This window comes from Hyperoodon ampullatus (genome assembly GCF_949752795.1).
Source record: "Hyperoodon ampullatus genome assembly, chromosome: 2".
Taxonomy (NCBI): domain Eukaryota; kingdom Metazoa; phylum Chordata; class Mammalia; order Artiodactyla; family Ziphiidae; genus Hyperoodon; species Hyperoodon ampullatus.
In genome coordinates, this window is record NC_136915.1 from 162,172,674 (window position 1) to 162,192,697 (window position 20,024).

General features: G+C 46.3%; 1 long non-coding RNA gene across 1 annotated transcript; it reads right to left on the reverse strand.

The window, feature by feature from the left end:
* Nucleotides 1-880: 880 nt before the first annotated feature.
* On the reverse strand, nt 881-18,167 carry LOC307048234. Its single transcript, XR_013810698.1, has 5 exons — nt 17,990-18,167; nt 16,929-17,018; nt 15,739-15,881; nt 2,414-2,545; nt 881-1,070 (listed from the first exon to the last, which is right to left on the reverse strand). It is a non-coding gene; the product is annotated as an uncharacterized lncRNA (long non-coding RNA).
* Between the last annotated feature and the right edge of the window lie 1,857 nt (nt 18,168-20,024).

Sequence of the window (20,024 nt, forward strand, 5' to 3'; positions counted from 1 at the left end):
AGTTGCCCTCCACATGGCAGGAGAGCTGGCTTGCGGTCCCCCTCCGTCGGGGTGGAGGAACCAATCTCGCAGCATGAACTGGACCCCAAGCCTCTGGGATGGCTCCCAGCTGTCGACGCACGGGCCAGACCTGGCTGCCTGCTGTTGGTGTGCTGTTGCTCCCAGCCAGAGCCACTTTCCGACCCCACAGACTTGTCAGCAGGACTGGAAATGGTGACTTGAATGAAAAATTTAAACCGTGGGGAAACTGTTCAGGGCTGCAGAGAGAAGTGCTGCTCTCAGGGCTTTTACAGGGGTCTCTAGTCCCCAAAGATGATACTGGCTCAGGGTGTTCACAACTCACTCCTGCTCCCAGCTCCATCAATTCCGTTTTGGGGGAAAGGGTGGTAGAAGACGAACAGAAAAATGGGAAGATGCCAGCTGAGCTGGCCTCAGGAACCTGCCTGGAACAGGGAACCGAGCTGCTGGCCCCCTGGAGGACCCTGGGGGGAGATGCGGGTCACTGAAGACAGCAGTGATATGGGGGAAGGACAGGCAGGAGGGCCAGGTGGGGCTGGCAGAAGTATGTTCCCTGACACTGCTTCTTAGTCTCGAAGCAGCACCCCATCACAAACACCATTTGCTTTAGAATCCTGAAGTTCATTAAAAAATTCTTACTGACAAGGGTTATAAAATACACAAGCCAATTTTCCTGGTGGTGATAGGACACTGTCCCCATGCCCAGCAGGAGATGGCTTAGAATGAAGTGGAAGGCTTGGAACCAAGACGGGTAAGTCACCCCACATCCTGGTTGGCCAGAAGTCCTGCCCAGGTGCCTGCCCCAACCCTGTGCTTTCTGGTCAGAATGTGCTCTTCGCTGCCTTACCTCTCTGGTTTTAGATTTTCCTGAGTGGCCAAGACTTCTTTTCCTGGAAAGCCGAGTGTCTGTTTTTCCCGCTCCTCTGGTGCCCAAGTAAGCCTGCTGTTCTAATGTCACCGCTGCTTTCCTGGCAACCGCTCCACGGTGGTTGACTTGGTAGCTTGCAGAAACCCTTTTTGCTCAAAAAAAGCCATCTCTGCGCCAGCTGTGCCTGCCAGGGGAGACATGGGAATGGGAAATTCCTTAGCAGGTTTGCTCTGAGGGCTGAAAGCAACTGAATGGTTTTAGAGGATCATGTTGAGCTTTTGTTATTCTTGTCATTCTGGCCTGAGATGCTCAAGTATCGTATGTTTCCTTGTGTCTCCCTTCTCCCTTCTCTTGTGACTGAAGTAGGTGCTAAAATAGGTCACAGTCTTGCCTTCTCCACTGAAACAAGCCATGACCCTGAGGATGGAATTCCCATTATGATTTTTGGACATGGTGTCATCCTCGGTGCTTCTTGACATAGATTACAGCCCTGCAAACAGCTGCTGGGCACTTCCTGAGGGCCAGCGATTGAGCTAAGCAATGCAGGCACCATCTCATGTAATCGTCTCCACAGTCTTATGAGGAAGAGAAGTACTACTATTATCACCATTTCCCAGGTGAGATAAGTGTGATTCAGAAAGTTATGAAGCTGGTCGCATAGCTCACAAGCCGTAGAGCCAGGATTTGAACTCAACTCTTTCAGACTTGGGGGTGCAACACTGCCTTCCAGTGATTTGTCAGTTCTGTCTGATGCTGAAGTTCAGCTCTTTGGACAGTAGACAAACCTTGCAATATCAGCCTCCTTTGGAGAAAGTAGGAAAATGCCCTTCCTAGAATATTTCTATCAACACGTTATTGAAAGGTGAAACTTAATGTAAAGTTTACCAGCTACAGCTGAACTTCTTCTGCCTTGTTTACTCTCTACAACCTGTGTTTCCCTGTCTCCACTTACCTGGAAAGTATTATGTTGAACCATCTGAAATCAATGTTATTGGTGAAACAGTAACATATCAGCAGTTTCATGTGATTTAATCCAATAGTAGACATTGCAACTTGAAAAGCCTTCACTATCTTTACGACTCCATCTACCCCCATCTCCAACCACATTTCTTGTCCAAATTTTACCCTCACTTCAAAGTTCAGCTTAAAGAATGCCACCTCCTCCAGGAAGTCTTTGCTGAATTCCCATCTGGAAATCATGTTTCCTAACAGCCACAGCATCTTGTTTGCATCTCTTGTCACCGTTTTCCAGGCATCATGGTTATTTGCCTGTGTGTGTACATGCCTTTTCTCTGGTGAGAAGCCATGTCTAATGTATCCCTACCTGACTGGCTCCTGGCATAATAGCTGGCACACTGTAGGTGCCTGTTAGGAGTTTGTGGAGCTCAGCTATGTGACTTCCTTCTCCTGGTAGGGGTGGCGTCTGTCCCAGGGCTCCATGCTATAGCTTGTAAGAGAATCTGAGGTAGGGGTAGCACTCCTCCCTGCCCGCCACCCTCCCACCCCTGACCCTCACAGCCTCCTCACCTCCACTTCTGCACTCTCCTGGGAAGGTGATGGTAAAGATGCACCTTTGGCCCTGCTGTTCATTCAAAACCTTGGGAGCTTCCCTGGTTGTCACTGGAAATGTGCCCCCTGTACATGGAGGGCAGGGAGAGACTGAAGAAAGAGGCAGACTATGTCACATTTAATTGGTAGGTGGCAGGTGTAATAAGCAAGGGGACTGACATATAAGGCTTGTCTTGGCAGCTGCAAGATAAGTGGATCTCTGTGTACCCTCTGCCGGAATCTTAGAAGTTTACATAGAGGGCTTAACTGGCTTCAATCACATATATTGTCCAGATGGTCTCAACGACAGCTTACTATTTCGAGGCTGTGTCCTTGGGCAGCTCCTAACGCAGGGAAGGCAAGTGGAACGTACATTCCAAGGACCAGGGGAGGGGGTGAGGAGCCTTTGATTGCCACATCCTCCCGATGACCTCCTCCAACACCTGCTTGAGCGGAGAGGGGCCAGGAGCCCTCTCTGCATCAGACTTAATGCAAGGATCAAGTGAGGATGACTCCAAGTGTGCCAGAGACAAGGTCCTCCTTATGTTATCCTCCCAAATCTGGCTTGATGGGCAAAGCCATGAGCCACGGTTTTGGTCACTGTGTATAGGCTAAGGATGTGGTCTGTGGGCCACTGAGTCAGAAGACAGGTGGTTCTGCTCCTTCTCCCACTGATGACACTGTGGAAAGGATCCCCTGGCAGCCCAGGCCTGGTTAAAGTGGAAGGGATTAGTGAGTGTGTATTTCCTCCAGAGAGGTGAAATCCGCACATACTGAATCTGCTTTCTCTCCAGAAGATGTTGATTGTGGAAGACTGCAGACCCTTGAGTAGCTCATCTTAAACTCAACAGAGCTACAGGTTCCACTTCGTATCTCCTGGTTTCCCCGCCCTTCCTTTCTGAAAGCATGACTGGAAAATGAAGGAGGCAGGGTTTTTAATGACTGACAATCTCCATTTCTTTGTGGGCTACCGCCCAGGGCAGACTGGAGATCCAGGCCAGTGAAGCCAGCGTGCTGAAGAAATGAGGTGGCGAGGGCGAAGAACACAGGCAGAGAGTCTGTCTCCCTCCCCCCATCCCCTGCCTTAATCACGCACCTCACTTTCCTTTGCCTTACCGGCAAAGGAGGAAGAATACACCGCTCCTCTCTCCCAAACTTACCTGGAGGACAAGGTGGTACGTCTGAAGACAATTTGGGGGCACAACATCCAACCCCAAACATATGTAAAAGTACTTTGAAAAAATCAAAGAGCTGTATAAATGTAAGGGATCGATATTATCCATTCATTCCTTACCTCATCATTGAATGCCTGGGGAATGTCAGGTAATGTGAGTGGTGCTGGGGCACAAAGGTGAGAGGTCCTAATCCTCAAGGAAGTCAGAGAGCAGTGTGGGAGAAGGACAGACAGATAGCCATTGCTAGACAAAGACACAGGTGTATTTGAATGTGAAAGAGACTGGGTTTTGAGGATCTGGTAATGTGAAGACTCCTTGGAGAAGGAAGAATCTTTGAGTGGCAGGAGTTTACTAGGGGAAAATGGTTAGGATGGGGGAGAAGGGCCTTCCAAGCACAGGAGAAGCATAAGCAAAGGCGATATTTGGGGACCTCCAAATACTGTACATGGTCGGGGGGGAAGGGTGCAGGGTGAGGGGCTATGAGAGTGGGCAGGTCGGGTCATGGAGGGCCTGGTAAGCCATGCAAGGAGCTGCGGCGTGCTCTGGAAATAAGGGGTGACTGCCAGGAGCAGGTGTGGGGCATAGGATAAATGTGGCTGCAGTGTGCCCTGGAGGACTGCCACACAGCAGCCCTCAGGACAGAGATCCCAGTGAGGAGCCAGCCCATCACCACGGAAGCAAGATAATGAGGGGTCCGCATTAAGGTAGCAGAGGAAGGGGGCCTGTGTGGTCAGAAGCAGAGAAAGTTAAGAAGTATTAAGGATGCTGAATGCAGAGACTTAGGGAAGGAAGGAGGCTGGGATGACACTGGGTGAGGGCAGTGCCATTTTCAGAATTAGGGATGCAGGAGGATATCAGGTTATGGCAGAAGATGAAGTGTTCTGTTTTGAGTATCTTGAGCTTCTCTCCTTTTAAGTGAGAAATAGCTTTTCCCTCCTTTATACCAATAATTTGTTTCATGGCAATTTGCTTTGTTGCAAACAAAATTCAGGTCATACAGAAAAGTATATAGGTGAATAAAATTTTCTCTCTATTCTGTTACTCAGAGATAGTCAACATATTGGCGAACGTTCTTCCAAATCTTTTTTCTGTGACATATGATTTTTAAAAACAAATTTGGAAAAGAGTGTAATACTGTTTTTAAAACTTTTGATGCTTGGCTGTACCCCAGATCAATACAATCAGAATCGCTGTGGGCTGGGGACAAAGGATCAGTGTTTTTTAAGGATTCCTGATGATTCTAACAAGCAGCCACTGCTGAGAAGCAGTGCCCTTAAAGATGAGATTGTACAAGACAGAGGAGCACAGGCAGCCTTCTGTTGATTCCATGCTGCTCCTGAAGGCTCCAGAAAGAAACCCAAAATCTATGTAATAACAAGAGTCAGTGACCATAAGGCATTATAGGCTTCTCCCTAATGCAGTCAGACCAAGTCATGATTCCAAGAACTGAGAAGTCTGTATTTTTAGATGCTCTGCTCAAACCCAATGGATGCTTCGCCCTGGCGGGGAGCCACTTCAATGGTCGGATTAATACGTTAACACCTCAAGATGCGGCCTCTAAAGCTGGTCGGTGGTACCGAGGACGCTGTTCATCACAGAGCAAGGTTAACTTCAGAAACTAACAAGAAAAGGGATTCTAAACCCTTGGAACAGGTCTTCACCCTCTCAGAGCAAGAAAAGAAGGTGAAGAGGGAAAAGAGTCGCTGATTCACATTAGAGCTTCGAGTCCAAGAATTGTAAACACGTATAGGCTGCCAAATCTCACTCTAAATATATTCCAATGATCTCATGTTTTCATATGCAGTGGAATAAAAAGAGGCATTTTTATTCATCTTGGATGACAGCATTTGAGCTTTTACGGGAGCGTCCTAGAGGGATTAGTTTAACCAAGAGGGGCAGTCAGTATCCCAGCTATTTAAAATCACCACAGCAGACAATACATTAATTATCCTGAATGACAATGCTCTATCTTCTTGCAACCTGGACCCTCAAATGTATTGCAGAATATCAGCAGCAAACTCCCCACCCCAGGGGAGAAAGTCTCCAAAGATCCTCTGAGGAGAGCCAAGAGAGGCTTTGGAAGGAGCAGTGCATACTTTGAGGTGATTAACATTTTGGTTTTGGCCTCTTCATCCTCATGGGCGTCATCTGTTACTCGTTTTCTCTTTGGCCAACGAGATCACACCCAACGTCCCACAGGAGAAGGCTGGAAATTTGTCAGAAAGCCCTTTTAGGTGAAGCCCAGTGAGAGGGCAAACGAAGCTTTACTCCTTTTATGGCCGTATCTTACAATGAGAGAAAGAGCGGGGGGAGGGAGGGAGGGAGAGAGAGGGAGAGAGGGAGGGAGGGAGGGGGAGAGAGGGGGAGAGAGGGAGAGAGGGAGGGGGGAGGGGGAGAGAGGGGGAGAGGGAGGGAGGGAGGGGGAGAGAGGGAGAGAGGGAGAGAGGGAGGGAGGGAGGGAGGGAGGGGGAGAGAGGGAGGGAGGGAGGGGGAGAGAGGGAGAGAGGGAGGGAGGGAGGGAGGGAGGGGGAGAGAGGGAGGGAGGGAGGGGGAGAGAGGGAGAGAGGGAGGGAGGGAGGGAGGGAGGGAGGGAGAGGGGGGAGGGAGAGAGGGGGAGGGGGAGGGAGAGAGAGAGAGAGAGAGACAGACAGACAGACAGACAGAATCATCTCTGTTCCCCTGATGTCTGTGGAGCCTGTGCGTTCCTCAGCAGTAACTGAACAGTCGATCCTAAGACCGGGGACCCTCTCAGTGACCCCTGGGGTGACAGGACACTCCAGCACCCCTCAACCCCCTGCCCACCCAGACCCCGTCTTCACCCCCAACTCTGGAGTCTTCACTTCTGCCCCGTTGGAGCATAAATCAAGCAGCAGGGTAGCTTGGAAATATGACGAATACCTTGGCTGGCTGCTGCTTGAAAAGACAAGCTGAGAGGAGAGGGAATCTAAAGAAACCAGGCTTGGCTGGAAGTGCAGCCAGAATTCAGTGTTCCTGGAGCTGGCCGCAGCTGCTGGACAGCTGGGAGCTGCCAGGGTCATCTTCCCTGGGGGCAGCCCCGGTGCTCCACGCTCAGAGAAGGAGAGAGAGCGCTTTGGTGTCGGTCAAGAGCATTATTCAGAAATTCTTGGATACTTCCTGAGCCCTCACTGTGAGCACTGTGATGGGGGGGTGGGCAGTGGGGTTGGGGAAGCTTTGCCTCGGCTGGGAGGGCCCTTGTCACGGCTCCAGGTTCGGTTGCTGCTGTTTCCACAGGGAGCTCGCCCACAGGTGGTGTGCGATGCTTGTGTGTGTGCCAGCGTGTGTGTGCACGTCGGGGGCCGGTGAGGCAAGAGAGCCTGCCAAGCCCTTCTGAGGACACAGGTCGGTCTCCGGCTCTCAGGTGTGCAGGCTGCTCAGTGCTGGAGTTGTCCGTGTCTCCCTGTCTGTTTCCTAGTTTCATCACTAGTTTAACAACCTCCCCGTGTCTCTGGTCACTTTAGGTCATTTTCAGTGGGCTGGGACCTTGTTGGAATGACTAGCAGAGCCTGCGCTGGCCTCCTCATCAGAGACTGCCAGTAGGTAAAGCCAGGGTCCTCAGTATCACACACCTGCCTTCTGTCTGCCAAGCCAATGGTTGTCTCAGGGCCGCCTGCAGGCAGCTCCTGCGTGTCCGGAGTCACGACTGCACATGACACGGTTCAGGCTTCAGGAGCTTCGGTCCAGAGATTCTTGTTGTTTTGCTTTGTTTTGTTCTTGAAACTTATGAAGAGATTATTCCAATGGCCACAGACAAGAGATTCTAGGCACTTGCACAGAGTGGCGGGCCCACAGGGACCCTTCTGAGAAGAGCTCTGGCAGGGATCTGGTCTCAGCTGTGACAGGCTCTGGGCACACGTGTGTCAGAAGGGCTGCCTCCCTCAAACTGTTAATCACGTTAAAATTAATCACTCCTCTCTCCAAACAACCTCAACACCTAAAAGCATTTTTAAATCAATTTTTTTGTGTGGGGGAGAAGCCCTGGGAGACCCTCTGTGAAAGAAGACAGAACATTATTGCCGCCTCTCCCCTGTCTCCCGCAGGGCCTCCTCCTGACCGCAGTGTCAATCCTCTGAGCTGGCTGGTAGAGCAATTTAGCGTTCCTCGGGGCAAGAGCAGATCACCAAGTCGGGCCTCCATCCAGGGGTTTCCTGTCACCGAAGCCACACTGATGCAAATCCATTTTTCATGAGGAGAAAATAAAACTCCCAAGTGACATCAACTGAAAAATGTTCTTTGAGAGCAAGTTATTCCCATTTAAAGCTAAGCACATGACAGCTGGTGACTTTAGGGAAAGTAAAATGTGCTGGGCTGAATTACTGTCAAACCACTGGAGAATTTGTGTTTTTAATTTTCCTTTTTGGAAAAAGACAGTGCTTTGGAGTCCAGAAGAGCAGAGGAGGAATGGAAAGGTCTAGTCTTCTCTCAATTGTGGCCTTAAAAGACCCTGGACAATCCTCAGCAAAATGATAGCCCAATATCTAGGTACATTAATTTCCGTCACCCTTTACTTGAAGCTCATTTAAGAAGCTGGTTAGAAAACAAACCTCTCTGTCCTACCGTTCATTTGGGCTCTGTACCAAAAGTTGTATGTGCACCAAAAAATTTCCACCATTTCCCCACTTAATAGAAAATATCTGGTACAAAAGAACCCAGTGGTATTTGCTGTGGACTGAATGTATGTGTTCTCCCCAAATTCATAGTTTGAAACCCTAACTACTAATGTGATGGTAGTTGGAGGAGCAGCTTTGGGGAGATAATTAGGTTTAGATGAGGTAATGAGGGTGGGGCCCCCATGATGGGATTAGTGCCCTTTTAAGAAGGGGAAGAGACAAGAGGTCACCTCTCTCTCCACCATGTGAGCGCACAAGAAGTCCACTGTCTGCAAGCCAGGAAGAGAGCTCTCACTAGGAACAGAATCTGCTGGCACCTTGATGTTGGACTTCTTAGCCTCAAGAACTGTAAGAAGTAAATGACTGCTGTTTAAGCCAGCCAATCTATGGTATTTTGTTATAGCAGCTCAAGCAGATTAGGACAATATTCAAGCAAGCTATTAGGTGCTCTGTTACCGTGAACTCCAGGGGATCAGCTGTCTGTACACTTGAGCTGCATCAGACATAAAAGAACCATGTGAGACCAGTCTCTGTGCAGTCAGGTTTGTTTCAGGACAGTATAAAGTCAGTTCCTCTTTCCCTCCAGAATATTCTAGCATTTTTAGAATCTACAACACATTTATTGTCTGTATGAGCAATACAGAGAGCACCTCCAGAATTTGGGGACATGGTCAGAAAGTGTCAGGCATTGAAGGAAGACACTACTAGAACTCGCACAATATAACTGAGATTAACCACCTGCAGATGCAAGCTGTCCTAGGGGAGGTTTTGCACATGTATTGCTGAGGATTTCATAGTTTGCTACATCGAGATTAGGTAACTCAAAGTTTATTGGAAGATTAAATTACATAAAGTAATGACAAAGTAGGTTGTAATAAGGTCATGTTATTTGAAGAGAATTAAATAGGTAGACATGAATGACCCTGTATTGAGCCTTCAAAAAGAGGGTTAGGGCTTCTCTGGTGGCGCAGTGGTTGAGAGTCCGCCTGCCAATGCAGGGGACACGGGCTCGTGCCCTGGTCCAGGAAGATCCCACATGCCGCGGAGCGGCTAGGCCCGTGAGCCATGGCCGCTGAGCCTGCGCGTCCAGAGCCTGTGCTCCGCAATGGGAGAGGCCACAACAGTGAGAGGCCCATGTACCGCAAAAAAAAAAAAAAAAAAAGAGGGTTAAAGAGTAAGAATCACATTGGTGTTTACCCAGGAGTGTCAAGAGAATGGTAGAGAAGGCATTCCAGACTCTACCAGAATCTGAGACACACACCCCTCAACACCTTTTCCCTGATTTCTGCTTAACAAGCAATTTTCACAGAGTCTGATGCTCTGTTAGATGCATATACATTAAAGATAGTTAGGTCTTCTTGGAATACTGACCCCTTGATCATTGTATTGCATCCTTCTTTATCCCTGACCTCTTTCTTGCTTTGAAGTTTGTTCTGATTAAAATTAATAGAGCCACTCCTTCTTTCTTTTGATTAGTGTTAGCATGGTATATTTTTCTCCATCCATTTATTTTTACTCTACATGTGTCTTTTTATTTAAAGTGGATTTCTTGTAGACAACATACATTTGTTTCTTGTCTTTTTATCTACTGTGACAATCTCTGTCTTTTAATTAGTGCACTTAGACTACTGACATTCAAAGGGATTATTGATATGGTTGGATTAATATCTACCTTATTTGTTACAGTTTTCTCTTTGTTGCCCATGTTCTTTTCCACTCTTTTTCTCCCTTTTGTGATTTCAATTTAGCATTTTATACGATTCCATTTCCTCTCCTTTCTTAGGGTATCAGTTATACTTCTTTTTTTTTTTTTTTTTTTTTTTAGTGGTTGCCCTAGAGTCAGAATACACATTTACAACTAATACAAGTTCACTTTAAAATAACACTATACTGGGCTTCCCTGGTGGCGCAGTGGTTGAGGGTCTGCCTGCCGATGCGGGGGACGCGGGTTCGTGCCCTGGTCCAGGAGGATCCCACGTGCCGCGCAGCGGCTGGGCCTGTGGGCCGTGGCCACTGGGCCTGCGCATCCGGAGCCTGTGCTCCGTGGTGGGAGAGGCCACGGCAGTGAGAGGCCCGCGTGCCGCAAAAAAAGCAAAACAAAAAAACACTATACTATTTCTTGGGTAGTGTGAATGCCTAAAAATAAGGAAATAATCCTAATTCCTTTCTGTCCCTTGTATCACTGCTGTCACTCATTTCACGCATTACATAAGCATACATAAGCATATATATACACATACGTATGTGTGTGCATATATATACGTAACATATACATATGATAGATATATAAGCATACATGATCAAATGCATCATTGCTATTATTATTTTGAACTGTTAGATCATTTAAGAATAAGAAAATAAAAATTTTTATTTTACCTTCACTATTCTTACTTTTATGCTCTTCCTTTCTTTATGTAGAGTGGAGTTTCTGACCTATGTCAATTTTCTTCTCTTTAAAGAGAAGAACTTTTAACTTTTTAACTAAGAACTTTTAACTCCTTTTTAACTTTTAACTTCTTTTTAACTTTTAACTTTTTAAAGCAGGTCTGCTGGCAACAAATTCCCTCAATTTTTGTTTGTCTGAGAAAGTCTGTTTCTTTTACTTCTGAAGGATAATTTTACAAAGTGCAGAATTCTAGGTTGGTAGTTTTTTCTCTCAAAACTTTTTAATATTTCACTCCACTTTTCTCTTGCTTGCATGGTTTCTGTGGAGAAGTTGGCTTAATTCTTATCTTTGATCCTCTGTATGTAAGGCATTTTTCTTCTCTGGTTTCTTTCAGGATTGTTTCTTTACCTTTAATTTTCTGTAACTTGAAAATGTTATGTATGCCTAGGTGTAGGTTTTTTTTTTTTAGACATTTATCCTGGTTGGTGTTCTCTGAGCTTCCTGGATCTGTGATTTGGTATCTGGAATTTTGGGGAAATTCTCAGTTATTATTGTCTCAAATATATCTTCTGTTTCTTCTTCTCTTTCTTCTCCTTCTGGTATTCATATTACTCATAGGTTACACTTTTTGCAGTTGTCCCACAGACCTTGGATATTCTGGTCTGGGTTTTTTATTTGTATTTTTATTTATTTTTTCAGTTTTTGTTCTCTTTGCTTTTCAGTTTTGGAGATTTCTATTGAAATAACCTCAAGCTCAGAGAGTCTCTCCTCAGCTGTGTCCAGTCTACTAATAAGCCCATCAAAGGCATTCTTCATTTCCATTACAGTGTTTTTCATTTCTAGCATTTCTTTTTGGTTCTCTCTCAGGATTTCCATTTCTCTGCTTACATTGCCCATCTGTTCTTGCATGCTGTCTACTTTATCCATTAGCGCCCTCAGCATATTAATCGCACATACACACATGATTACATCCCCTAAATCATACATACATACAAGTTTTAAATTCCCTGTCTGATGCTCAATAAATTGACTGCCTTTATAAGCAAAGATATTTGAAAAGATGAGAAGTGCAAATAAAATGTATCTTCTTTGCAATCTAACTGTAAAAGGCATAATTAAAAGAAGATAAAATGTTCTGTTGTTTGATCTTTAGTTTCTGTCTGAATTGACTTGCCATGCCATCCTACTTTCTTTAGTGATGAACAAGAAATTCCATTTACCATGGCTTTCCATATTCTGTCCTATGGCTTTTATTTTCATTCAACATGTCATTTACTTGTCATGAAATAAGATGCTATTTGGGGCTGATGAGAGATTGCAGTGTTTACATTTATTCCTTATTATATAGGTTAGAGGTAATTATTATAGCAAGTCACCATTATGGAACTACAAACCTCTCAAGCATCCTGTAACAACAACAACAACAAAATGCTAAACTTGAAAATCATAGTAACAACTGCACCAGCCTTACCATGAGGCCTGGAGCGACAACCTGTGAGAAGGAACATGCGCAGGAAAGAGGGGGCTACAGCCAGGCACACATGAGACAGGATTTTTGTTGCAACTCTGGCTAGATGCATGAGTCTGGGCAAGATCCTTCAACCGAGATTCTATTTTCTCATTTATAACAATGCAATTAATTCCTGCCTCACGAGACTGATGTGAGGACTGCATAACATGACATATGCCAAATGTACAATGCAGTGTCCTGGAGGATGAAATAAGTGAAGTCTTGTGTGTGACGGGCCCTTCCAGTATTCTCAGGTCTTGATCTCTATGGATGGGGTCCAAAGCATCCCAGATTCCCATCCAGGAGCTCTGTTAGAGTTTGGCTCAAGGACATTATAGTATAAACACAAAGGGAGAAGACAAGTCTGTAGGTAAAACAATAGTATAAAATAAGGAACTATGACATCATGGTTCACTGTCAGAAAGCTGCCTGTGTTCAAATTAACTTATGGGACACTCTAGAGAGGGATCACACTTTAAATTTGCTTGACTGCACCTTCAGCTATTTGCTAGTGTCTAACACTTCCTAGAGAGAGACAGACAGCCAAATGGCCACTTTCCACAGCAGCAAGTCCTCACATAGCGTGCTCATGGCTCAGGAGGCATTGGTTCTAGCTGACCAAGGGAGCAGATGACCACACTGGTGGCTCAGCACTGCTGAGTGTTTCCTAGTGCCTGGCCTTGTGCTTTGCATTTTCCATGCATTATCTCATTCAACCTCATAATAACCCTAGGAAGGAGGAACCGGTTCATGCTGATTTTATAGACGAGGAGCCAGCCTGGGGAGGTTAAGTATGATTGACAGGAGGAGTTGAGTGAAATAGGCAGTTGAACGTGGAGGGTGCTGGGAGGTCGCACTTTTTTCTAGAAAGGGTATTGTACTGCTAGCGAGGGCCAACGTAGCCTGCCACTGAGCAACTAATCATCATTACCAGTTAGTTGTACTGTTTACCAGAGAGCAGGGTTCCCGGGTGCATGGGACAGAAGAGCAGCCTTCCTTCAACATGCTTCAGTCTTCTCTCCCCCGTGCTCCTACGTTGGGACAGGCCCTTATTCTCTTTCCCTTCGAGTGTAACTACTCCCGGCCTGTTCTCCCAGCTTCCACCCTCAATTCCTCATGCTGGCAGTTAAAGTCCTGACCAGTGTGGCTCCAACCTACTTTTTCAACTTTATATCCTGCCGCTCGTCAGTGTGGTCTCTTCGCAGCCTCAACTATATACTTCTGAGACAGGCTGGGACCTGGGAAAAAAAGGCCAAAACCCAACTGCCACTTCTGAGGTGCCGGGAGCAAACGCAGGGTGCTGCACGTGCACACAACACCACTAAGGGGGTGGGCCAACCACCTAAGCCGCCCTGCAGCCTGAACCACCAATCCGCTCCTACCCTCACCCCATTTAAGGGACTGGCTCGACCCCCTGTCGGGGAGCAAGCAAGGGAAACTGCTTTTTGCTCTCGCTCCCTCCTGCTGTAGCATGAGTCCCAATAAAGCCTTGCCTGAATTCCTCGGCCGGCTTCTTACCAATTGCTATTGACTAGAGACCAAGAACCTGGGTTGGTAACACTTCCAGTTCTTGCTTTCAATTCTCTTCTGGATGTAAATCCTACCCACACATAAATCTCACCTCTTCCACCCAGCCTTCCCAACCTCTCTAGGCCCCAGCGTGGTGCTTCTCCCTCTGATTAGGCAGAACTTTTCTGGTCTAGCACGTACACGTGACATTTAAGCAATTCGGGAATGTTTGTGCTAATTGTTCTGTGCTTTTTATTTGAAGTGAGGTTGTAGAACTCCAGGGACCAGATTCAGCACAGTGCGTGCGAGGCCTATAGGGAGGTTCTGGCCTGGCACAGACATTGAAAAAAAAAAAGATTACATTTGCATGTTGACAACACATGAATTTCTTCAGCTAGAAACTGTCCTAAGCAAGAATAACTAAAACAGGAAGCTGCTGATTGTTCTTTCTTTGAGTCACATAATAAATCACAACATTATTTGCTGAGCTTTTGCGCTGCTAGCTCTGGGAACCAAAATCCGCTAGTTACAGCTCTGAAAGCCAAAGTCCACCAGGTTGAGAATCAGACCAATCAGAGTTTGAATCCTGGCTCCATCCCTTGCTGGGTGACAACGCAGGCAAATTCCTCAACCTCTCTGACTTTTCCTGTTGTTATTTGGGAAGACGTATCCCTTCCTCATAGGGTTTTTATAAGGAATACTGAGATATTGCATATAAAGTGAGTAAGATTATAACCAAGCCATTAGTGATTATGGGATGAATCAAATTGCTAAGTTTCCATGAAACACATTGGGAACCTGGAGTGGTGTCTGTAGGGACACAGTGAGGAGACATAGGGCAGGACTAGAGTGGGCTGGACAGGAGACCAGCTGCTTAGTCTCTTTTGCCTAGAGTGGCTTTGAGGTCCAGGTGCAGGGACTGGGTGATGGGGAGGGAGCTGCCCCCAACCCAGCCATCTGTCTGTTCTGACCTCAACTGCTGGGTGAGAGATCCTGCTGGGCTCAGGTGATCATTCGTCAGGCACTCGGTCACTCCTGAGTGACTCTCCTCAGCCCTCCTGTTCCCACCCCAACTGTGAGAGCCCTCGGTCAGAGACAGCCTCTCATTCCCCAGAATCTGGCAGAGAGCAGGCGTCCAGCACATGCTGGTTTTTACTGGACATTCCCAAGTACATACATTCCAAGAGTAAAAGAAGAGACTTCTTCCTAGACCAACTTGCTAACTAGCAAATGTATAATTAAGATGTTGCAAGGAAGTCACTGGCAAAGGTACTGGAAGCTGCTTTTCTTAAACTCCTTAGAGGTGCAGTGGGTTACATTTTTTGACAGCAATTACATAGCTCGGGGCAGATGGAAGCACAGTACAAAAGAGAACTTGATTTGAGCAGGACTTTTGACTTTGTTTAGCAACTGTTTACCGGATACCATAGTAGCACGCCTTGCCCTGGTGTGATGTGTGAGATGCCTTGTTAGCCATAAGGGAGAAGGGGAATACTTGCCAGTAAAAGCCTAATTATTTTAAGACACATCAAAACAAAAGCAACAAGAGAAACAATCTGGCTCTAAGAGTTTAGGAGAATTCAGCATCTCTGAAGAAGTTGGCTTTGTCGACAAAGGGAGAATAGGGCCCCAAGGGAGCAGAAGGCCTGCCAACACTGATTGATCCCATGAGGAGGCAGCTGCTCAGCTGGCCTCCCCGTTGATTCAAGAACCAGCAGGGGCCTGCGTCCCGTTTACCCAAGTGGAGGAACAGAACGTTCCCCCTCGAGCAGAACTGTGGCTGACAGGGCTGCGGGCAGAGGCGGCTCCAGCCATGGGCGAGGGCACGGGCTGACCAGGGCTCTGCCGCCTGCCCCTGCGTCCAGTCTCTACACCACCTTTCTGCTCTGTGGAGGCGCACTTCCTCCCCTTTAATCAAAACAAAACAAACAAAAAAGATGCACATAAGGAAGAAGTGTTCCTCTCCCTTGTTTTGAGACTGTTAATACCTCCTGGCTGTTACTTTTAAAAATTAATGAATTATGGGGACACACACAGAAATCTTACAAGAAATTTCTCTATTAAAGTATTCTTTTTGCAGCTCCATCATTCCTTACCAGCACGCAGAAGTCTTAAAGGTGGCCTGCCTTTTCCCCGTCTTCCTCGTTTTTTCTTTTTTCCATCCCATCTTTTTCCTCTCTTCCCTCCCTTTCTCCATTCTCTATTTCCTTTGTATCTTCTTTCTTCCTTTCTTTCTTCTCTTAAAAATAAAAGAGATTATTATTATATGTAAGAAGTCCGGAAGCTGGACTCTCCCAGGGTTGGGTTAATTCAGCAGCACAAGGAAATCACTGAGGACCTAGGTTCTTTCCATCTTCCTCTCTGCTCTTTGAGACAGCTTTGCTTCCAGGCCAGCTTATTTCTCGGTCATAAAATGGGACCCTCCGTTCCAGTGGAGAAAATCGGTCAAAAGACTAATGGGGAGTGGTTGGGACTACGGCGCATTGGGGCAAATGATCTTGCCAAAGGCTTTCAACAGAACCATTTTCCTGTTGCTTCAAAATATTTAGTTGTTGTTAGAGGGAGGAAAAGAATATCACGGGATGTTCTGAAATAACTGCTTCGTGAGTAAATACATGGTTGCAAGCAGTCAAAACATTGTCATTGCTCCAGTTTTGCAGAGGTCAACACTGAGCTGCAGGGAGGATGGGAGGTGGGCCAGAGATCAAATGAGGGTGAAGGATTCCTCAGCCACTCCACAGCTGCTGGGGACCTTGCTGCTGCCCAGCCACAAGCTCGGCCTCCTCCCATCCCAAGCCTCCTCAGAGTTCTGGGGCGCCGTCTTCTCCTTTCGTGCCCTCCCACCACCTGGCGCATATGCTCATGCTCCCCTTGGCACGCCATCCATCACATTCACAGGGATGGAGCTGCACACGCACAGCTTAGTGTGCTGTGAGGATGGATCCTCCAATCTCCCCTTTCTAATCCGATTTCTCATTCCCAGTGGTTCTCAGACTATGGCCTGCAAGCCAGCAGCATCAACCTCATCTGGGACCTTGTTAGAAATGAACGTTTTCAGGTCCCACTCCAGACCTGCTGAATCGGAAACTCTGTGGGGTGGGACCCAGCAATCTAAGTCTTAACAAGCCCTCCAGGGGATTCTGATGCCTTCTGATGTTTGAAAGCCACTGTCCTAAAGCCTCTGTAATGTTCGGAGACCAACAATCTAAACATTGGTTTTTAACCCTGGCTGCACATTCATGTCGCCTGAGGGGCTTACTGCCTTCCCGCCCCCATGCTTACTTACATCATTGGTCTGGTGTGTAGCCCAGGCTTTGGGATTTTTAAAAGTTCCCTGGATGATTCTGAGTTGCAGCCAAGGTTGAGAACCACTGATCTAAACAAATATGAAGGGAGACAATCATTCTGTAAATGATTAAGTAGATATCCAAAAGTGAGACACATTGACAAAAAATGTAGGGGAGCAAAAAGGCTAACGTGAGAGGTTAAACTGTGAAACCAGAAGTATAAAGAAGAGAGATGGTTTGCATTAGACACTGTTACAGATAACCCTGCTCCCACAATTTAAATTAGGCCGAAAAGCTTATTATCTCCTTTGGGAACAAGTATATATCGATAGTTTCTAAACTGCTGGGGGTGTTACATGAAAAGTGCTCTTTACTGCTTCAAAACACACAGCTCACTATAAGACACTTTCATCGTTTGATATGTTCCCTTCACTGCCCTCTTCCCTTCTCTGAGTTTGATAGAGGGAACTTGAGCTTGAGCTGCAACAGAGCGTCAAGTCACCATTAGACATAGGATGGGCCCCTGTGAAAGTTCCTTTAGTGCAGAAGGCCCTCCTGCTGGCAGTAAGCTCAAAGAACAAAGGGCATCCATGGACGATTTTAACCAATAGGAAAATGGAATACAAGCCTCTTCTTAAAGAAGGAACAACATGAAACCAGAAATGAGTCTTCCTTTGAGAGGGGAATTAGGTTTAATTTAGTAAAACTAAGGAATCACATAAAATCTGTCACCCAAGTGCATGAATTATCTTGATTTGGAATGAGACATAGAACATAATTAGCTATGTCATAGCAAATTAGGCTAGAATCAAAGGTCTCAATTCAAATTGCATCAGGCCAAACCCTGGACTTTTTTGTAGGTTGTCTATCCCAAAGATCCAGGGAGATATGTGACCACGACCCAAAGTACAGTCATTTAATCTCTTTCAACACAGAAATTCTAATCCTGTATTTGTGTGGTTAAGATTTGTTAAAACATTACTGAGATTGCAAAAGGTCATAAAACATGGGACTATAGAACTTACTGGTCAGTAGAGGTTCACTGGTTGATTGTACTTACTGTTAATTGCTTAAGATGTAAGACACGGTGAATCTCCAGGTTTTCCTTCCACGCCTATTGGAAAAGTTTCCTGTTTTCACATTAAAATCTCAGAATAGTTTCTGGCAATAAAAACAGCAACTTGTCTCTCTTCTGCAACAGCTTAATATAGATGCTAACAGTTTCCAAACCTAAACTGTATGAACAACTTGGCTTTGACAGGCAATAACAAAGCAAACTGAATAATCGTTACTTTTACCTGAGCCTGGGCTGTGGGCAAATCAGCCCAAATTGAATTCCGGTTTTAGTGGGTACCAGGCACTGTCCTCATATTCTGATTTAGGCAATTTGGGGTGGTGTTCAGAAGTCATCATTTTAAACAAGCATCAGGTGGGTGCAATACTGTTCTTAATAATCAACAATAATACATGGGGGCTCTTTTTTTTTTTTTTTGCGGTACGCGGGCCTCTCACTGTTGTGGCCTCTCCCCTTGCGGAGCACAGGCTCCAGATGCACAGGCTCAGTGGCCATGGCTCATGGGCCCAGCCGCTCCACGGCATGTGGGATCTTCCCAGACCAGGGCACGAACCCGTGTCCCCTGCATCGGCGGGCGGACTCTCAACCACTGGGCACCAGGGAAGCCCATAAGGGCTCTTTTTAGGTGGCTTTTCTTCATGTTTTTCTCTACCTGCCAGTCTGTCTATAATGAATATACCTGGCTTACTTCTTCAGTTGGCTTACTGGTTTATAAGAAGATGCTCCTCAGTTCACTATGACTTTACTATGAAAAGACCTCTCCCTTGTTTTACTTAAAATTTCCCCTTCACCTCTAATCCCACTCCCTGTAACTGACTCCATGAGCAGAAATGGCAGGCTACAGAGCAACAGTGACAACAACTCTCCCTATAACACTGACAGCTCTTCCTAATGCTGGCCCTGCTCTTGGGGCTTTAGAGACATGAGCTAAGGTGAGCCTCACAACTCTATGAGGTGGCCTTGGCATTGTGTACATTTCATAGATGAGGAACTTGAGAAAGAAGGTTAAGTCATCTGCTCAAGATCATGCAGCTAGTAAGTGATCCAGTGCTGGAATTCTTAATTCTTATGCTCTGTATACATACACAATTTCCCTAATACTGCCCAGATGCTCTTTGGCATGGCCTCACCAGTTTGATGAATATAATGTGACAGCTCTTCCATGATTTTACTTTAAATTTCTCTATTAGTGAGGTTGAGCATCTTTCCATAGATTAGCCACATAGGCTTCCTTCTATAAACTGTTTATTCATATCCTTTAGCACACTTCTCTATTGAATAAATTTTCTTATTATTGTACCAAAAATCCGTGTATATTCTTGATATGAATCCTTTGTTTTATAAACTCCAAATATTTTCTCCCAATCTTATCACCTTATTTGCAGCCAATATGATAATGGAATCATACTGGACAAACCACTGGAACTAGATAAGGGATTTCAATAAGGGTGCCAGATGTTTAGTATTAGCATAAAAATCAACAGCATGGGCTTCCCTGGTGGTGCAGTGGTTAGGAATCCGCCTGCCAATGCAGGGGACATGGGTTAGAGCCCTGGTCTGGGAAGATCCCACATTTTGCAGAGCAACTAAGCCCGTGTGCCACAACTACTGAGCCTGGGCTCTAGAGCCCGTGAGCCCCAACTACTGAAGCCCACACGCCTAGAGCCCGTGCTCCACAACACGAGAGGCCACCGCAATGAGAAGTCCACGCACTGCAACAAAGAGTAGCCCCCGCTCGCCTCAACTAGAGAAAAGCCTGCACGCAGCAACAAAGACCCAGTGCAGCCAAAAATAAAATATAAATTAAAAAAAAAATCCGTAGCATTGGGACTTCCCTGGTGGTGCAGTGGATAAGACTCTACACTCCCAATGCAGGGGGGTGCGCGGGTTCCATCTCTGGTCAGCGAACTAGATCCCACATGCATGCCGCAACTAAGAGTTCGCATGCCACAACCAAGGAGCCTGTGTGCCGCAACAAAGGAGCCCATGTACTGCACTAAGACCCCAAGCAACCAGATAA